Source organism: Alosa alosa, chromosome 11, assembly GCF_017589495.1.
Source record: "Alosa alosa isolate M-15738 ecotype Scorff River chromosome 11, AALO_Geno_1.1, whole genome shotgun sequence".
Taxonomy (NCBI): domain Eukaryota; kingdom Metazoa; phylum Chordata; class Actinopteri; order Clupeiformes; family Clupeidae; genus Alosa; species Alosa alosa.
In genome coordinates, this window is record NC_063199.1 from 32,528,054 (window position 1) to 32,540,553 (window position 12,500).

Genomic DNA, 12,500 nt, shown 5'->3' on the forward strand with positions numbered 1-12,500 from the left:
AAACTGCTCCATCCTGCTTCAATGGCTACGCCCTGTGGCACTGACCCCATCATCATGAAGATTGCTTTTGGCGGCTTGTCATGTCACATATCAAAGCCATTCTCCCCCACCCTGGACCCCTTCCAGTTTGCATACCGAGCCAAGCGGTCTACAGAGGATGCAATCTGCTCTGCCCTCCACCCAGCCCTCACCCACCTGGAAAAAGAGACTCATATGTGAGATTGCTGTTTATAGACTTCAGTTCTGCATTCAACACCATAATACCACAACAACTCATCTGCAAACTCGACAAACTGGGACTCAGTACCTACCTCTGCAACTGGCTACTGGACTTCCTCTGTCAGGGCCCCAAAGTAGCACGTGCGATGTTGGCAACAATACCTCAAGCAGCATCACACTGAGCACAGGGGCCCCAAGGCTCGTGCTCAGTCCGCTGCTCTTCACCCTGCTGGACGATGACTGCACTGCAACCTACAGCAACAATCACATAGTGAAATTTGCTGGCGACCAACTCTGGTGGGTCTCATCACCAAGCGGCGAGGACTCAATACAGGTTGGAGGTCAACCATCTGACCCGCGTGGTGCAGGGACAACAACCTCCTGCTGAGCGTCAGCAAGACCAAAGAGATTGTTGTTGACTTCCGGAGAGGTCACACCCAACACCTGCCACTGACCATCGGCGGTGCTGTGGAGAAGCCGAGCAGCACCAAATTCCTGGGGTGCACATCAGTGAACCCCTCCTGGACCACCAACACTGCATCACTGGCGAAGAGAGCTCAGCCGCCTGTATGCTTCCTGCGGAAACTCAGGCTGAGCAAGTGCTCCACCAGCCATCATGACCACATTCTACCAGGCACCATTGAGAGCATCCTCTCCAGCTGTATCGCTGTGTGGGGAGGAAGCTGCACTGAATAACAGGAAAGCCCTGCAGCGCATAGTGAACACAGCTGGAAGGATCATTGGTGCTTCACTCCCCTCCCTGAAGGACATTTACCACCACCTCACCCACCATAAAGACCAAAATTGTGAGTGATGCAAGTCACCCCGCTCACAATCTGTTTGATCTACTGCCCTCTGGGAAGAGGTACAGAACAGCTCCCTGCACTACCAGACTCACCAACACACACCAAGCTGTAAGGATGCTGAACTCTCTCCCTCCTCTCCCCCCTCCACCCTCAGCTACATAACATCCTGGACATTGGACCCACAATGGCCTGCCTGCCTCCACTTGCACACTTGAACACTTGCACTTGTACACTTTACAACTTGGTGTTGTTGTCCTGAAAACACAAACTTCTGCTGCTCCTCTTACTATGGCCTTTATTTTCAAACAGAACTACCCAAGCCTCTTATTGGCCTGACTTTTTTTTATTGACTGTCTATGCACAATTTCAACAAAAATTTTGCTGCTCTTATTTTTCATTATTATATGTGCCCTCTTATTTACTTATTTACTTACTTTTTGTTTACTTGAATGTTATGTTTGTCTGTGGACTTAAAATTGGTAAAATATGTCTTGTCTTCACCCGTGGGATAGTGAAAGCGTAATTTGATCTCTTTGTATGTCTGGAACATGTAAAGAAATTGACAATAAAGCTGACTTTGACTTTGACTTTTGACTTTGACTACACACTAACACACACACACACACACACACAACACACAACACACACACACACACACACACACACATAAACGTACACGCACTTGCATACTTAAACTCAAACATCAATTGTATGCCTCTCTTTCATCAGCTGTTAAAATCCTCTCACAAGAATCTGGGCTTCCCTCAGGCCCCTGAGGCGGCTGACGCCCGAGGTGTCAGCAGGCTCTCGCCGTGTGTGTGTGTGTGTGTGCGTGTGTGTGTGTGAATCTGGCCTTCCCTCAGGCCCCTGAGGCGGCTGACGCCCAAGGTGTCAGCAGGCTCTCTCCGCGGGCAGCGCAGTGGGCGTCCCTGCTGGATCTCCCGTCCCCTATTTGTCCTTGCTGCTATTTCTGTGCGCTGGCCACTGTCCTGCCCTGCCTGTCAAGGGACACAGCCGGGCCCAGCATCTGGTCAAGAGATTTCACACAGGAGCGTGGCATGGGCTTTGGACATGCTGAGCACTTCCTTTCTTGGCCGTGGCGGCGCTGAGGCCTTGATCCTGTGGCGGAGGTGACTGTGCTGTGCTCTCGGTCAGCGCTAAAACCAACGGACGTCTCCGGTGTGCCGCCGCAGTCGGTAACGAGTCGCCATGACGATGGGAGCTGAAACAGGTTTCCTCTCCCCATTGCCAGGAGTGTCAGCCTCGGAGATGTGGAGCAGAGGCAGGAGCAGCCAACCCCAGGCCAACCCCACCCCCACCCTCCCTCCAACCCTAACCTCAACCGGTCCCAGCCCTCCTCCCCAAAGCTGCATAGGGAGGCTCTGGCACGGAGCACACCCCTCATCATTAAAAGCCCTGGAGCTCAGTGCAGGTCCTCATCCCCCCTTCCTTTCTCCCTCACTCCCTTCAAAGCCCCTCCACCTCGCCTGGTCCACTCCTCACAGCCCGGTCCAAGATCTGTCACCAGGCTAAGCCAGCCCCCTCCACCATTCCCCCTCTCCCCCTGTAGGCTGGCCCTCACTCCCCCTCTCCCCCTGTAGGCTGGCCCTCACTCCTAATGGGTTAGAGCTGGCCCTCACTCCTCCACTCTTGCATGCTTCCAAAGCTTCCGCTTGGTGCCAGCATCTCCAGGCCATTCTTCTCGCAGCCCGGCCCCCATCCACACGCGCACACACCCCACCCCGAAAAGCCCACAGCGTCTGGCTCACTTCTGGCCCCACTAATAGCATGGTATTAAGTGCACCATCATTAAACCTGGGTGGGTCCCACCGAAAAACGCCTCTCATTCGTATGGAGGAAGCAGCCCTCTTTTGTTGCGATGTGTCTCCGCTGTTATGAGGAAAGCCACAAATTGTGAATGGATGTGGCTGGTGTATGTTTCTCTTTCAATGTTGTGTTTTGTCCTTTGGTGTTTGACAATGGAAGCTATGGCACAGTCACAGATGACTGATGACAGATTGATCACTCGTCATGAAAACTGTCTTGGAAAAAAAAAATAATTGAGAGAGAAATGCAAATTTAAAATATACATTCCTTTATAGGCAGTGGGTTGTTACTCTGAGTGAAACTATTATTAGCTGACAGTTTCTGTTTCCCTCTAGTGTGTCATTATTTGCCATCAGTGGAATGGCATGAATTAAATCAACAAAGCGTCTTGTGGGCAGAAAGAGAAAGAGAGAAATGATTTCATCAAAACCCTTCAGTCATTCTCTTTCTTTTGCTGTCCAACAGGCTTGAAGATGAGACACAAACAAGTGCAGCTGTGTTGATGTTTCCTTTTCTTTTTTCCCCTCTCTCTCTCCCTCACTCCCCCTTTCCTCCCTCTCTCTCCCTCTCTCCTCCCCGCTCTCCCTCTCTCCCCCTTTCTCTCTCCCTCTCTCTCTCTCTCTCTCCTTCTCTCTCTCCCCTCTCTCTCTCTCTCTCCTTCTCTCTCTCCCTCCTCCTCCCTCTCTCCCCTTTTCTCTCTCTCTCTCTCTCTCTCTCCTTCTCTCTCTCTCTCTCTCTCCTCCCCGCTCTCCCTCTCTCCCCCTTTCTCTCTCCCTCTCTCTCTCTCTCTCCCTCTCTCTCCCTCTCCCTCTCTCTCTCTCTCTCTCCCTCTCTCTCTCTCTCCTCCCTCTCTCCTCCCTCTCTCCCTCTCTCCCCCTTTCTCTCTCCCTCTCTCTCTCTCTCTCTCCCTCTCCCTCTCTCTCTCTCTCTCTCACTGGTGGTATGGCACGGTACATGAAACCCCCGTCCCCTGCTTTTGTCTCAGCGCTCACTGGCCACTTTGCGTGGCCCTTTGATCTGCGTGGCTGCTCGTTTAAAATTAGCCGCTGGCAGCTTGAGATGCTGTGTGATCAAGGCCCCTCCGTGCCTCCCTGCCTGTCCCCTGGCCACGCTGCCACGCACCACCATGCCGCACAAAGGCAGCAGCCAGCCAATGAGAGTGGACATTCCCCATGTGTTAATCACAACCACACTGCCAGAGTCATCACATTTCTGGGCTCTTCAGGGACCCGAGCGTGCCTGCCCTCCCAACATTTGTGTTTGTGTGTGTGTGTGTGTGAGTATGTGTGTTGTGTGTGTGAGAGAGTATGTGTTGCACTGACGACTGACTGGGTGTTTGTGTCTTTTTTGTCTTTGTACAGTATGTGTGTGTGCGCATATGCTAGCAATAGACCTACAGCCCTCACCATTTGCTTTATGACCCGTCTTTCATGGGAATGAGCTTTGGGCTAATTGAAACTGCGCTATATTTATGCTTAAAGGATAAGTGCTCAGCAGAATCTACAAAAGCAGGATCAGGGTTTACCCGGTCACCTGGCATCCATTCAGGTGGGGTTTGAGTTGCGGGTCCCCCACCACAGTTAAAGCTACATCGCCTCAGAGTGACGGTGGTGCTCAGGAACTGTTTCCAATCCATCTAGCCGCTGAGAGGGATTGTTTTTTGCACACCCCGTGATGGTAGTGCTTCGGTCCACGGGCGCTTTGAGACACTGAGAGAGTGTGGTGTTTGCCCAGTGTTTACTTGTAGGTGAGGTAATGTTGGTAAAAGCTACTGTAGGAATGGGACTTTCTGGATTGTTAAACAAACAGAGGGAGAGCTGCAGCACTCACTGCTCTGAAACTTTCCCATTAGCCGCCTGCCGCAACCCGATACTGCAGCACCGAAAAAATTACAACCTTTGTCGGTTTATCTGCACTTGGCCCCGTGATAGTCCCGTCAGAAATCAATACTGTTCTTTTTTTTTCACATCTCATTTTTTTATTTGTCATCTATCCATCAAGTACATGTGAAAAAAAGAGTAGGGGTGGGGGCTCTGAGTCAAATTTAAACCGCATTACTCATGAAATTCAATTACCGAAATGTGCAAACAAGCTCCAGTTACCACAGTATGCTTTTGGAGCACTGTTGGGGGTCTGCGGAACACTTTGGAGCAGCCAAAGGGGGAACTGCGCTGAGTGGGTACCAGCGGAGTGGCAAGAAAATTGAAGGTTTGTGTGCTTCTCCCCCTCTGGTCATATTTGGTCATTCAGATGGCAGCTCTGGGTTTGAGGTCGGGGGAAAACTCCCTGGAGACATGCCGCTGGGACTGTGGCTGTGGGCTAGTCTCAAACTGAGAAGCCTGCACTGCTAACCTTACCGAGATGAGATTGTGGTTCCTGTGTGTAGAGGAAGTAAGAATTGATACTCTGTAAACAACCAACCACCCTCGAGTGACGCTATTATCTTGATCTTTTAAACCTATTTTTGCCATAGATGCTTATTGATTATGAATGGTTATTGCCACAGATATTTTGTATTTATTTTTTAATGAATTTTGAATGCTTCATAACAGACCAGAATGGCTCTGGCTTCTAATCAAATCAAACAGGAAAACTGCGGAAAAGAAGAAAATGCTGAGACAGAGAAAGAATGATAGAGAAAGAGAGAGAGAAAGATTGCAAGATGACATTGGGTCAAGTCTTTGTATGATTATGAAAAAAGGACTCAGCCCTTTGAAAGGTCTCAAAAGAAACATCCACACAAGTAGCCGCAACAGCTGAACTGGTGAGGAGTGCTAGGCCGCGCCCTTCTACAGGCGTACATTTACTTGGACATACGGCCTTCTCATTGAAGTCATCTGACAGTGCATGCCAGTGCTGTTTCACTGGGGCGACAGCTCTCTGTCTTAAGTGTAGAGTGGGGACGGTCCCCAACAATGCCGGGTTTGACACCAGCGAAAGAAAAAGGACTTGCAGTTCAGCTGCAGGGGCCTGACACTAATCAGAGTCACTCAAGAGACAGAGAGAGAGAGAGAGAGAGAGATGAAGGGAGGCTATGGGATGGGTGCAGCGCTACAAGGTCCCTGTCTGCCAAATGCTGTGGCGTGTGCCATCTGCGCCCGTCCAGCGCAGCCCGTGTCAAACATGTTACTCCCCTTTCATGGTTACTCAGCGAACATGTGCTCACATTTGTGGAGCCGCCGAGGACCGGCAGGCCTGGATCGGGGCGCATGTGGTTCGTGTTTTCGGGGCATGTGTTTTCTCTCCCAATCATGTCTAATCTCAGACACATCCTCTTTACACAACAGAGATGGAGAGAGAGAAAAGAAAAGACCCTAGCTTGTTTGGGAATTGTTCACATGCATTTCCTGGTGTGTTTTGAAGATCTTGGAGGGAGAGGGGCGCGAGGAGAGAGGAAGCGGAATGGAAGAGGGAAACATGTTTCCAGGCCACTTTGATGTCAGTGTTTTACGGCGCTCTAGCAATGTATTGTCTACTCGGGCCTTTTGTTAACCCCAGTCCTCTAATTAAGACCTCAGAGCGGCTTGTTGACTTCACAAAAGGACCCTGCTTGGCCCTCTCACACACCCAGTTACAGCAGCAGTCAAAACAAGCCCCCTCCATACACCCCCATAACCCCCGTCTGTGTGTGCACTACAAAGAGCTCTGGTCAAAGCAGAGTGATTTATTTTCCGTCAAGCGCACACCCTATGACTATGATCTCTCTCTCTCCTGTTTCTCTCTCTCTCTCTCTCTCTCTCTCTCTCTCTTTCCTGCAGTGTGTCTCAGGCAAAGAGGTGAATAGGATGCTCATATGGCTGGCAAGGTTTTCTCCATGTCTAGCCAGCCATTGTGACACAGTGGTTTTGTTTCACTGTTATCAAGAGGAAACCCCCCACCCCACTCCCGCACCCAACTGTACCTCCACCTTGTCCTCTCCCTCTCTTCCCGTTTTTTTTTTTTTTAACTGCTCCATTTTTCATGTTGAGTTTTTCCCCTCTTTCGTCTGTACTTGTTTGTTCTCTGGGCCCTGACCGTCATCATCGACGAGGCCTTTTTTTTTTTTTTTTTTTTTTATGATGTGCGTCCTCACGTCCAGATTGCCAGCTGAAGAATGCGTGCCTGGAATGTTGTCGATTGTTCAGGAATCCGGTGGCGTCGTTCCTTCCCCGCTAATCTGCCATCTCTGGAGACATGATGCTCGTAGCGGCCTGCCGGAGCTTTACCCATCGCTTTGATGTCCTGGCCGGTGCGCCTGTGAGGGGTCACATGTTCCCCTGGACCTATGCGGAACAACGCAGTTGTGTCAGGTCCCTTCTTCAGGCCCACTGAGATGAAAAAAAGAGTCAATATGAATTCATCTCATATCCTCTTTGAACTGTCAGCTAAGGAGGCATTAGGGGAGAGGTGACCGTCTGGCAGCGGGTTTGAAAGCTGAGTGTTACTGTGTGCTGAACTGCATGAGAGGTGTTGGATGGGAAGCAAGTGTGGGAAGCTGAGGTGTTTGGTGAGGAGAAGGTGACTAAAGATACATGTGATGAATCAACCTGTGGGAAGGGGGAGGGCACTCTGGTCTATGGGAGGGCCATACGTTGTGCTGTGATGCCGTCTGCAGAATTAACTCAGTGGGGATGACCAGGTCTCCTCCCCCACTAGCCCCTGCAACTGGACTCCAGATGAACCCAAGGTTTATTACTGTCCCACATACACACACACACACACACGAAAAAAGCAAAATACTTAGCTTACACTACTCAGCCAACACTATTCAATTTATTTCCAGTGCAATGATATGGGCAGGGTTCCCGTGGATCCTTAAAAAGTCTTAGATACAACTTTTGGTTTTTAAGGCCTAAAAAAGTCTTAAATTGTCTGGGATGTCTTGAATTTTCGAAAGGGAGGTATTAAATTTGCGTATGGGACCGTCAGCGAGTGAGCGAGTGCAAGAGAGCGAGTAAAATGTTTCCATCCGGTTTCGTGTATTTAAAAAGCAATGTTATTGACTATAAGGCTACGGGAGGAAGTGTAGTGGTTGCAGAGTGAAGATGTTTTTCACGGGTGTGGTTAAAGGTGTGGCGGTAATATCGTTTTTCGAGTGGTGTAGAGGCCTGAGACCTACACAGGCAGCCCTCGTGGCCGGTAGAATGAGCGGGAGAAGGAGTTGGTAAGCCGGTTAGCGATAGGGTGGCCATACGTTCGAATTTAGGCCGGACATATGGATTTTAAAAGCCCTGTCCGGCGTCCGGTGCAGCCTTAAGCTGGACGCTCATTTGTCATTTTTGGAGTTGCGCTGGGCATCTAGAATCTTTGCTCGGACGCAGCATCGTTTCACAAAAAACTATTTAATAAAACAGTTTTAAGTTGTCTTATGTATCTTTTTGCCGTGGTATAGTTATTTTTTTTTTTAGATGTCTTAAAAAGGTCTTAAAAGTCTTTACATTTTTACTTGGAAAATTTAAAAGAACATGTGCACACAGATACACCCTGGATGGGATATACCTGCGTTAATGGCTGGTTGTAGACGTTCTTCAGAAGACCTCTGTGGGTGGTTGATCATTGAATTAAGATAGCAGGGATCAGATCCAGTAAGTGTCCTATAGGCCAAAGTGAGAGATTTAAATTTAATTCTGGCCACTATAGGGAAATACTTCATTACATCAGAATGGCCTGGCTGTCTTTCGAGTTACTGCCCCACACCCAAATCCATGTTTTCAAGGTGTCTTTCGAGATTGTATTTCGTTTTTATATTTATTATCGTATAATTATTAAATTATGTTACAGGTGAAGACAGTCACATCCTCACATATGAGATGAAAACCATCAGTCAGATGTTACCATTAAAAACTGGACCATTAAATCCACTCTTTCATCAACACCACAAGCTCTCCTGTCACTCACAAAATGGTTCAAGTCTGGTAGTTTCAAGAGGAGTAGTAATGTTTCCCTGATTTCAGTATGGGAATAAGTATTTTGTTTTCCAGGGCGGAGCTATACATTAAGTGACAGCATATCTATACCTAGCAGGAGCCTTATGTTTCCCATATCCACTAAAAAATCGTGACAGATATCTAACTTACTCACACACATAGTCAGATATCTAACTTACTCACACACATAGTCAGATATCTAACTTACTCACACACATAGTCAGATATCTAACTTACTCACACACATAGTCAGATATCTAACTTACTCACACACATAGTCAGATATCTAACTTACTCACACATAGTCAGATATCTAATCTCACACACATAGTCAGATACTCACACACACATAGTCAGATATCTAACTTACTCACACACATAGTCAGATATCTAACTTACTCACATTGACATAGTCAGATATATCTAACATAGTCAGATTACTCACACACATAGTCAGATATCTAACTTACTCACACACATAGTCAGATATCTAACTTACTCACACACATAGTCAGATATCTAATCACACACATAGTCAGATATCTTACTCACACACATAGTCAGATATCTAACTTACACACATAGTCAGATATCTAGTCACACATAGTCAGATATCTAACTTACACACATAGTCAGATATCTAACTTATCTAACTTACTCACACATAGTCAGATATCTAACTTTACTCACACACACATAGTCAGATATCTAACTTACTCACACACAAGTCAGATATACTTACTCACATAGTCATATCTAATAGTCAGATATCTAACTTACTCACACACATAGTCAGATATCTAACTTACTCACACACATAGTCAGATATCTAACTTACTCACACACATAGTCAGATATCTAACTTACTCACACACATAGTCAGATATCTAACTTACTCTCACACACATAGTCAGATATCTAACTTACTCACACACATAGTCAGATATCTAACTTACTCCGGATATCTACACACACATAGTCAGATCAGATATCTAACTTACTCACACACATAGTCAGATATATCTAACTTACTCACACACATAGTCAGATATCTATATCTAACTTACTCACACACATAGTCAGATATCTAACTTACTCACAGTCAGATATCTAAGTCAGATATCTAACTTAGTCTCATTACTCACACATAGTCGGATATCTAACTTACTCACACACATAGTCAGATATCTAACTTACTCACACACATAGTCAGATATCTAACTTACTCACACACATAGTCAGATATCCTTTAACTACAGTCAGATATTATCTCACACACATAGTCAGATATCTAACTTACTCACATTAGTCAGATATCTAACTTACTCACACACATAGTCAGATATCTAACTTACTCACACACATAGTCAGATATCTAACTTACTCACACACATAGTCAGATATCTAACTTACTCACACACATAGTCAGATATCTAACTTACTCACACACATAGTCAGATATCTAACTTACTCACACACATAGTCAGATATCTAACTTACTCACACACATAGTCAGATATCTAACTTACTCACACACATAGTCTGTGTGGAGAAGCGAGTACAAAAAGGGAGACACAAAGAAACAAAATGGCTCCTGGATTTACTGTAATAGCGTTGGAGATGATCCAACCAGGCGTTTAAATAATGACCAACAACCGCAAATAGGGGCGCCAAATGGGTTGCCCTGGGGCCCAACCCAGCCAACAAAGGTCCAAAGAGAACTAACTGACATGACTGAAATGTTTACTTTAGAAAATGTTGTTTTTAAGGCTTTTAGAAGTCTTTAATTATAATTATGTAGACAGCCACATAATATCAAATCAAGCAAGGACACAAATCTTCCCTCGCCCGCTTAGTATCTCCTCTCATTTTCATCTTACTGAGATACTAGGCTCCTCTCAATGCGTTTCCGTTTCCCTTAAAGGTGCTCTAAGCGATGTTGGTTAATTTCACTTCTGTTGACGTTCAAACAAAACAGAGGGCTAGCTTGCTACTCCCTCCCCCTCCCTCCCGTGCAATTGAAACTATTTTTGCATCTTGTCGGTGATTGGCTGGATGATGCAATTCTCATCAGCACTGAGAGGGAAGGATGTTTGTTTCGAAATTGAAAGTGCCTATGACGGTAGGAGCGACACCTGCAAACATAAAAAAATTACAGTCAAAAGAATGTGTACATCTGTACGCCAAATGTAAATACATTGTTTCCTTTGCAGTTCCGATTCTGTTTATTATCAGTTTGTAAAGGATATGTGAAGTAGGAGGTAACATTGTGAATGGTGAATATGATTGGTTAGGCTGGACCATTGATTAAGACTAAGCCCATGACGATGCTACCATGACGATGCTACCATGACGATGCTACCATGACAATGCTAGGGTTGGAAACATTTCCCAATGGAGAGTACCCAGACTCTCTTCACAAAGTGAGTGAGTGTGGTGAAACCAGGCTACACAAATCTTAGAACAATCTTTGATTATCCTTCTGTCTCCAATGATCACATTGTCCAAAGTGTGTTACATATCCTATGAAAGCTACTGGACCAGGATGTAAATTTCTCCTCTTCACTCACATTTTCTCATGTTGTGTAGGTAGTTTTTTTTTTTAAGTTACATTTTTTGTCCTGTTGATCATATCAGTATTCGGTATTATAAAAAAACTATTTCCTCCATTTGACTGCATTCTACTAATTATTTTTCAAATGAAGAGGTCTTGAATATAATGGCATGGTAAACAAAGCAAACAGTATGTCCTGTCTATGGTAAATGCAAAAATGAAGGAAAGAGACCACTGAGAAAAAAGCTAACTTAGGTGCTTTCCCATCTAGTGTTCCACGCATACACTCATCTCCCCACGCATACACTCATCTCCCCACGTGATATCATCTCATCTCCCCTAATCGCCCACATCCCTCATCTCCCCACGCATACACTCATCTCCCCACGCATACACTCATCTCCCCACGCATACACTCATCTCCCCACGCATACACTCATCTCCCCACGCATACACTCATCTCCCCACGCATATACTCATCTCCCCATCTCCCCACGCATACACTCATCTCCCCACGCATACACTCATCTCCCCACGCATACACTCATCTCCCCACGCACCCACGCATACACTCATCTCCCCACGCATATACTCATCTCCCCACGCATACACTCATCTCCCCACGCATACACTCATCTCCCCCGCACCCACGATACACTCATCTCCCCTAATGCGATACTCATCTCCCCACGCGCCCGCCTCACTCATCTCCCCACGCATCTCCCCACGCATACACTCATCTCCCCACGCATACACTCATCTCCCCCGCGCCCCTCATCTCCCCGCGATACACACTCATCTCCCCCCGCCGATATACTCATCTCCCCCGATACACTCATCTCCCCATCTCCCCATATCCCTCATCTCCCCACGCATACACGCATCTCCCCACGCATACACTCATCTCCCCACTCATCTCCCCACGCATCTCCCCACGCATACACTCATCTCCCCACGCATACACTCATCTCCCCACGCATACACGCATACACTCATCTCCCCACGCATACACTCATCTCCCCCGATATATACTCTCATCTCCCCTAATATATACATCCCCCCCGCGTCTCCCCCGATCTCCCTCATCTCCCCTCCCCACGCGATATACTATCTCCCCACGATATACTCATCTCCCCCGCGCATACCTCATCTCCCCGCGCGATATACTCATCTCCCCAGCGACACTCA

The 12,500-nt window shown here is 47.0% G+C and overlaps 1 protein-coding gene across 1 annotated transcript in view; it reads left to right on the top strand.

Moving 5' to 3' along the window:
- kcnq1.2 (potassium voltage-gated channel, KQT-like subfamily, member 1.2) overlaps positions 1-12,500 on the top strand; it is a 167,768-nt gene that overhangs the window by 101,288 nt on the left and 53,980 nt on the right.